The 8,272-nt window shown below is 43.1% G+C and overlaps 1 pseudogene; it reads left to right on the forward strand.

Annotated features, from left to right (window-relative positions):
* The first annotated feature begins 1,076 nt into the window (after window positions 1-1,076).
* On the forward strand, window positions 1,077-4,993 carry LOC140988354 (uncharacterized; annotated as a pseudogene).
* Window positions 4,994-8,272: the final 3,279 nt, after the last annotated feature.

Genomic DNA, 8,272 nt, shown 5'->3' on the forward strand with positions numbered 1-8,272 from the left:
ATTGCGCATTGTCTTCTTCATTCTAAACTAAAGTGCTGACTTGATCCTGGCCAAGTGCGGCAGATACGTAGGCAAGCTCGAAAAGAGCCCCCAGTCAGCTTAAATAAATGCTTTTCTTACATAGGACGAAGATGAAAAGGAAAACAGAAAAGAAGCGAGGCTAGCTGATAGGGAAGTAGCTTAAAGAGACCTAGCTGACAAAGTTTTTTTCCTTTCGGTCGAGCTCTTGAAGCACCTAAAGGCTTACTCGATAGAGTAAGAAGTTGTTTTATTCAAATCACACCTATACGAGTATCAAAGGACCTATAAGAGAGTCTGTCAATAGAGTGAGATAACGATTGATTCATTGTCCAGCTATAGGGATCATGCCATGTGAAAAAGCCATTTCGAGAGCCGTCAAGTGATAAACCTCATTGCCTATTTATATACGGGCCTCTCTATACGAACTTCAACTCTTTCAGACCCTTGTTCGCTTGTTAGCTCGTCTCCCTTCGTATATCAAAACTGAAAAGTGGGAAAGCATGAATAGGTAGTTCGAATAGTTAAGCCACCTCAACTGTTACCCTCACTCTATACCGGTCCTTACCTCCGTCCCATAGTTTCAACTCAACAAACTTCCGTCCCTTCTATACAAAACTCACCTCTGGTCACTTGATGAAAGAATGTATGGAATAGGAGTAGCAAGCCGAATTCGCTTCCGTCTCTTTCTCTTAAAGCCTTTAATCAAGCCTGCCAGCTAGACACCCCGTCTCGCACTCCCCGAAACTGGCAGGCACACAAGGCGGACTCGGAATAGCAACCTCCAAAAGAAGACTATCTTGGAACCTGCAATCGGCACAAGAAAGTGAAAGAACTTTCACAAAACGAAGGGACATTGCTTACAACTCAAAAGGACGGGATTGAGCTTAAGGCACCTCTCATCACAGCACGTCGAAAGCATGCCATCCAATTCATTATTGAAAGCCTTAGAGCAGAAGCACGCACAGGGATAGTCTTCCTTCTGATACCAAAGAATGCGCGTCTGGTGGTCTCGTAATCGTATAGTTGAGAATTCTTGCTTTTAGGAGTGATCCTCTAACTAGAAAGAAATATCTTAAGAGAAGAAGAAAACGCTTCGGGTTTACTCTCTTTCTTCGTCAGATAGTTGATCGAGAAAAAGTCCCCTACCCTTATTTCCCATGCTTTCTGTTGGTCAACAACCAACCAAACCTCTCGTTTTTTCACTATACTCGTACAGGAAGGACTCTCTTTCTGTCTGGAGGGAATCATCGGTTCTCAATCAAGAATGCCTCAACTAGATAAATTCACTTATTTAACACAATTCTTCTGGTCATGCCTTTTCCTCTTTACATTCTATATTGCCATATGCAATGATGTAGATGGAGTACTTGGGATCAACATAATTCTAAAACTACGGAACCAACTGGTTTCACACCGGGAGAACAACATCCGGAGGAACAACCCCAACAGTTTGGAAGATATCTTGAGAAAAGGTTTTAGCACCGGTGTATCCTATATGTACTCCAGTTTATTCGAAGTATCCCAATGGTGTAACGCCGTCGACTTATTGGGAAAAAGGAAGAAGATCACTTTAATCTCTTGTTTTGGAGAACTAAGTGGCTCACGAGGAATGGAAAGAAATATATTCTATTTGATTTCGATGTCCTCATATAGCACTTCTTCCAATCCTGGATGGGGGATCACTTGTAGGAATGACATAATGCTAATCCATGTTATACACGGCCAAGGAAGCATCGGTTTTTAATCTCATTATGAAGTGAAGCGGAAAATGAGAAAGTTTTTGCAACAAGAACTTTTATTCCATTCCTATTAAGACTGAGACTTGTCTATTCCTAATAAAGGAAAGAGAAGAGTCACTTAGCTACCAGAGCAGAAGTGATTCAAGCTATAAGAATTGATTCTTATTCTCTATCGCTTGAATTATCCGACTCTGGCGATACAGCTCCCAACATTTATCAGGGTCTCCCCTGATTTCGGAAAGCCACTTTGCAGTTCTTCCACATTCTTTTCATCAAAGAGTTCTAAGTTATTTAGAAGAAGTTTAAGATTTTCACAGGAAAGATAGCTGAAACTAGCAGTTATATTTATCTTCTCGAGAGTCCCTTTACTTGGGCTAATTTATATGCTTACACTATAACTATGGCTCACAAGGAGGCCCTGGTCCTGACTAAGGAATGGGATCCCCGTACTTTTCCTATTTTATCTCTTCTTTCATGTCGAGCTTTTGAAAGCCACTGGGGAGGGAGAATGAACGATCGACTGCTAAAGATCTTGAATAAAGCATTGATAGCTTTGCTTTGCAGAGGAGAAAAACTTTGATTCTTCCCGAAGGTCTTCCTTGCATGCTGAAGTGAACAGGGGCGGTACCAACTACGACTAGAAAGCGGTCACTACTGTCAATGAAAACCATTCATAGCTTTCCATATTAGTAACATAGCCGTAACTACTTTGTTTTACTGCTCGAGGTGGTGATAGCAACTATTTACTTAATTAGTTGCTTGCATAATGCTCTTCCTATTTGTTTTCTCGGCTTTCTTCTGCCGAACCAAACGAAGACAGTTTCTCTCCCATCTTATTGCACTGATCTCTTCTCTTTCACTCTCTTTCTTCATTCAGGAAAGGTGAAGATTGAATCGGGAATAGAAAACGAAGCAGGAACAGACTTGTCCTTTGGTCGAGTTTGCTTCACTTACTGAGCCCTCACCACTTCCTGCGACAGCTAACAAGGGGCATTTAGGACTGCTCGTTCATTTAGCACAACTTCATTCCGCTCGGGCCTCTCTTTGGAGAGTCCCTTCTTTCCAATCAATAAATATAGTGCTGGCTCGATATTCATATTATTTCTGCTTGGCCGGTACCAAGAACTCCATTTTCAATGAATTCTGGGTCTGGGCGCTTAGCAGCCCCTACTTTCACATTTCTTCCTATAAAACTACTTTGTCTACTTCCATTTAGGCTGAGATGGCTTCTCTTTCGACGGATTGCTCCGGACTTCCCCATTCGCAGGAAAGAAAGAAAAGACCTGAATCCTACTGAAGCTGCTAACATAGACTGAGCAGATATTGACCTATGAGATTTGTACACTTCGGCTTGGAACCTTCCTTTGGTTCGTGCTCGCACGGGCCGTTTCTCTGCCAATCTCGAATTAGAATCTTTGCTTACCCGTGGGAAATCCATCAACACTCATTCCCCTCTGGAACAAAGACATATTCGAAATCTCTAGCTTACTAAACCCTTCTCTCTAGAGCCTTTTTCCTTAACTCTTCCGCTCCGTTCCACTCCTGAGTCTTTCTTCTCCAGTAGCAGCTGTCTTTGGGTAGTAGAGTCCTCGTCTGCTTATTCGCTAGCCTCTCTTGCTTTGCGTTGGAGGGGTGCTTTAGTTTATTCAAAAAGATACATGCCTTCTATTCAGCATAGAAAGTAAGCTGGTTATCTTATCTATGTTCGCTTACACCTTGGCCTTCTAGGAAGAATTTCCAGTACTGTGGATTTCCGACTTTGAAATGTTGTTACTTTACGGGCTTTCTTCCTTCAATCAACACCTTCTGAAAACTCAAGTTTGAAACCTTGCGGAAGTGAGCTCTTTTGAGTGGGGAGGAATAGTGCGGGAAGGGAGCGAGACCAAGCCGAGCCACTAGGAGAGTAAGTCCTTCCCACGTGTCAAGTTGAATAAATGAATGCAAAAGAGATCAACCTGCTTTATTTTAGGCCGTTGGCGGCGCAGAACGAACTAATCCGCGACCAGCAAGTTTTCCGAAAGCGAACTGAATGGAAACTTTCCAAAAATCTTGCTGAAAATGAAAGAAATGAGGTCCATTTTCCCACGTAGTTCGTCGGTAAAACCAACGATTCTCTTCTCAAAGTAATAAAGATATCTTTTCATAGTTCTTCTTCTATCAATGCAATGAAAGAACCACCCTTTCCTATTTGTTTGTCCTGTCAGATAGAAAGAAAATTAGACCCTAAAGAGCCCTTCTTTACTACTTTAGGGGGTGGGGGTGAAGGCGGGGGGGTTTACATACAACCGAGGCAAAATGGTTTATGATTGAATCTCAGAGGCATTCTTATCATTTGGTAGATCCAAGTCCATGGCCTATTTCAGGTTCACTCGGAGCTTTGGCAACAACCGTAGGAGGTGTGATGTAGATGCACTCATTTCAAGGGGGTGCAACACTTCTCAGTTTGGGCCTCATATTTATTCTATATACCATGTTCGTATGGTGGCGCGATGTTCTACGTGAATCCACGTTGGAAGGACATCATACCAAAGTCGTACAATTAGGACCTCGATATGGTTTTATTCTTTTTATCGTATCGGAGGTTATGTTCTTTTTTGCTTTTTTTTGGGCTTCTTCTCATTCTTCTTTGGCACCTATGTTAGAGATCGGAGGTATTTGGCCACCAAAAGGGATTGGGGTTTTAGATCCTTGGGAAATCCCTTTTCTTAATACCCTTATTCTCCCTTCATCCGGAGCTACCGTATCTTGGGCTCATCATGCTATACTCGCGGAGAAGGAAAAACGAGCAGTTTACGCTTTAGTAGCTTCCGTTTTACTGGCTCTAGTATTCACTGGCTTTCAAGGAATGGAATATTATCAAGCACCCTCCACTATTTCGGATAGTATTTATGGTTCTACCTTTTTCTTAGCAACAGGCTTTCATGGTTTTCATGTGATTATAGGTACTCTTTTTTTGATCATATGTGGGATTCGCCAATATCTTGGTCATCTGACCAAGGAGCATCACGTTGGCTTTGGGGGAGGGGCATGGTACTGGCATTTTGTAGACGTGGTTCGGTTATTCCCATTTGTCTCTATCTATTGGTGGGGAGGTATATGAAGGAACGAATTAGTGGATTGAGGAATGAAAGCTCGAAGACAAAGAGAACCGGGCTTTTCCAAAGAATTACTGCAGTTTTCCCACTCCCTTTGATTATCATATACAAAAAAGTCTTTTCCACTTTCTTACCAAATCTCTCTCTATTCTGGAACATCAATGAAGGGATCGAAGAGATTATGGAAGATCATTTTCACCAAGAAATGACTCGAAATTTGATCTTGGTCTATTTGAGATTGTTCCTTTTAATCGTAATCAAAGATGTTTTCTTGTCTCTCGTTTCTTTTCTGAACAAATCGAAGAACCTAATGGATCAAACTCATCCTTGGCTGCTACGAAAGAAATCGGTCTTGCATTAAAGAAAAAGCATTCTGAAATTGAGCCTAAGACTGAGAGGAAAGAAGCTCATCTTACCGTTTCTTTCACGGTTCAGCCCCCTTACTAGGATAAATCTTTGCTTTGATTCATGGCCGTAGTCAAGACAGTCCGAAGGTAACAGCAAGCTACGGCTTCAAAGCCAAGCCCCGAAAACTCCAGTACGCTCCTGCTTCATTTTTTGTTCAAATAGTTTCAAACTAGGCCCACGAGTAGATGAAAACAGATTGAAATGAATGTGCTAGTGCGCTTATGTTAGATAGGGGAGCTTTCAAAGCATGTCATTGAGGGTCGCGGGGCATGTAGCTTCTTTTATTTTGGGTTGTTAAAAGCGGATTCCGCTGGTTCAAGAATAGATGCTTTCTTCCGTGCCTTCCTTGGCTTGGCAGTATCATCTGCTTTAGTGGCAGCTGCGTCTCTTTCGACTTCTGATTCGGATTTGGGTCGGAATCTTGATAGGTCTCGGAATTCGCTTGTGAAAGAGCTTCTACTGAAGGTTATGCGTTTGTTGATGCAAATTCGTTTGATCTATAGCACCTCTTGCTTTAGCTGCGATTTCAGAGTCTTTTGGTTCGGAAGAACCCGGAGCTCCTAGCTCGGGATAACCGGGAAACTGCCGGCTAATCGTATGCCAGTGAATCATTGGATATTCGGGGCGAATCATATGTTGTTGAATTGCCCCACGTAACCATGAGGAAAGCGAATTGGTAACCGTCCTTTTTCGATATAATTCAGCTCTACATCTAGGCTGAGTTCTTATAATAAAGCGAACAATTGTACGACCAAAGGCACCGAGCCAGAACTAGGCGCGAAAGCAGCCAAGCAGAAAGAAGAAGGCGTAGGGTGGGATTGATTAAAGGCAGTTCGTCCATACTTTGTGTTGTTACAGGGTGAAAATACGAGCTATGCTTCTATGCTGCTTGGCGAGAAGTGAGGTTGGTTGATAACCGCGCCCAGTCTTGCTGTTAAAGCTGGTTAACTATACTTCCTACCAAGTGGAATCCTCTACTAAGTGAAAAGGGAGACCCTAAGGCCACACGCCTACCTGAGCCTAAAATCTTTGGAAAAGGAAGAACAGGGGTGATCCGGACTTTAGACACGCACAGAAGGTGACGGCACAACCAGTATAGCAGGAAGGCAACATACTCATCATCTGTAACATCAGAGGATCAACGAGCTTTAGCATTCCGAAATTGAAAATAATCCAAGAATTCCCTTGGACGTTGTTGGCCAAGAGAAAGGAATGTTTGGCATGACCAAAAGCGGGTGAACAGAGTCCCCATGAGGCTTCGAAGGAATTGAGGTGATGGCAGCAACATCAAGAAGACTTGGGGAAACCATACCAAAACGGAAATGATGCTGGTAGTAGACCAACTGAAAGAAGGTCGTATGTAAGAAGGGAGACATCTACCAACTTCTCCCCCAGCGGGGAATTCCATATCTTTTGGCCTATTCGAGCAGGTTATCGCTTCTGTAAATGCATCCTTCGGCCCGTTTTGCCATAAGTACCTCTCCTTCGGCGAAGCCTTTCTTACACGTGGGAAAAGAACTTCAACGCTCATGTTCTTCCTACTCCGATCTCGTTTCGGGTACACACTATACTCTAATAGTTGAGCTAGCAGGCTCTCTTTCCCTTACTTAAACTACTGAAAGTATATAGATTGAATCCCCTTGACTAGTAAAAGACTATAAGAAAAAAAAAGCACTAGCCGTAAGAGCTAGAGGAGCGAGGGCTGCCTCCTCTGCCTCCGAGTCTCAAACGGTGTGTGTCTGATCCCACACCTTCACCTGCCAAGACCTTTTCTCGCTCCTTGAGGAAGGAACTGACATACTTAAGATTAAGATACGAACGGGATTTCACCTTCCTTTGGGTGGCGGTGGCTAGATGCTATTGCTATTGAATTCGCTGCTATTCGACTTCTTTCAAGGGCTAGTAAGTCTCAGCCTTAGGGCAGTCACTTTTTTATTCCGGAAATAAACCGGCGTTAAACGCTTCTTGCTAACGTCCAACAAAGGAGAGAAGGAACCTGAAGGTATCAATCATATATAAATGATATGGCATAAGGAGGAGATGTAGTGATGAAGGTTGAACTTGGGCCTTGGCTTCGGTTCCATAGATGGGTTTTGTGGCGAACTCGAGTCAACAAGCTTTTAGCTTGGAAAAAGAATGGATAGGGTTGAATCAGCTGCGATTGCTCTTGGCTTGGTCTTCAAGCTGATTAGGATGTTGATTCTGCTTTATGCTATTTCATGGAATCTTAGAGAGATTGGAGTAGTTAAGAAGGAAGGGGGTGGACAAAGAAGCTGCGCCGGATCTTTCCTGAAAGCACGGGAAAGAAAAGGATAACCTTTTAAGGAGTCTTCTTTGATTTAAAGAGGCCTTGAAGGAGGGAAAGAGAGAAGAAATAGTAAGTAGAGATGGTACCACTACCACTATGAGTGATGCGAACGCGGTTGTTCAAGCCCCAAGGAAAGCATGGGACCCTTTAGAGGTGCCGGATGGACCAATCACGAGGGGACGTCTGAAGAGGTTCAAAGAAGCATGGAATGGGTTTAGGAGCAAAGAAGGCGGATTTACAAGCGAGATACAGAGAGATGAAAGGTTCGTGATGCATGGGGATCATGTGAACATTATTCAAGCATCCATGCAAAACGGAGCGCAAATCTGGACAGAAGATCTCGCGCACATGCGCGAAGACAGGGTGCGCATATGCGCGAGCTCGCGTACATGCGCTGCGAAGGGGCGCGCATATGCGCGAGAAGTACTGGACACCGAAGACTTTAACAGTGGGCTTCGCGGATATGCGCCAGATTAGGGCGCGCATATGCGCGCGGCGCAGATTTTTTTTCCTAAGTTAGTGTTTTAATTATTTTGGCAACTAGATTTCATATCTTGATTATGTAAACATATTGGACGAATTTTGAGACATTATTCAGATCATTATTCATTGAATATCAAAAACTTTTGAGAACTTTTCTCTCAACTTTCAAGGCTTTTGCTTTGTAAACAAAAAAATCAAACTTATCAAAGTTTTAACTC

Source organism: Primulina huaijiensis, chromosome 11 (assembly GCF_012295235.1).
Source record: "Primulina huaijiensis isolate GDHJ02 chromosome 11, ASM1229523v2, whole genome shotgun sequence".
Lineage (NCBI taxonomy): Eukaryota > Viridiplantae > Streptophyta > Magnoliopsida > Lamiales > Gesneriaceae > Primulina > Primulina huaijiensis.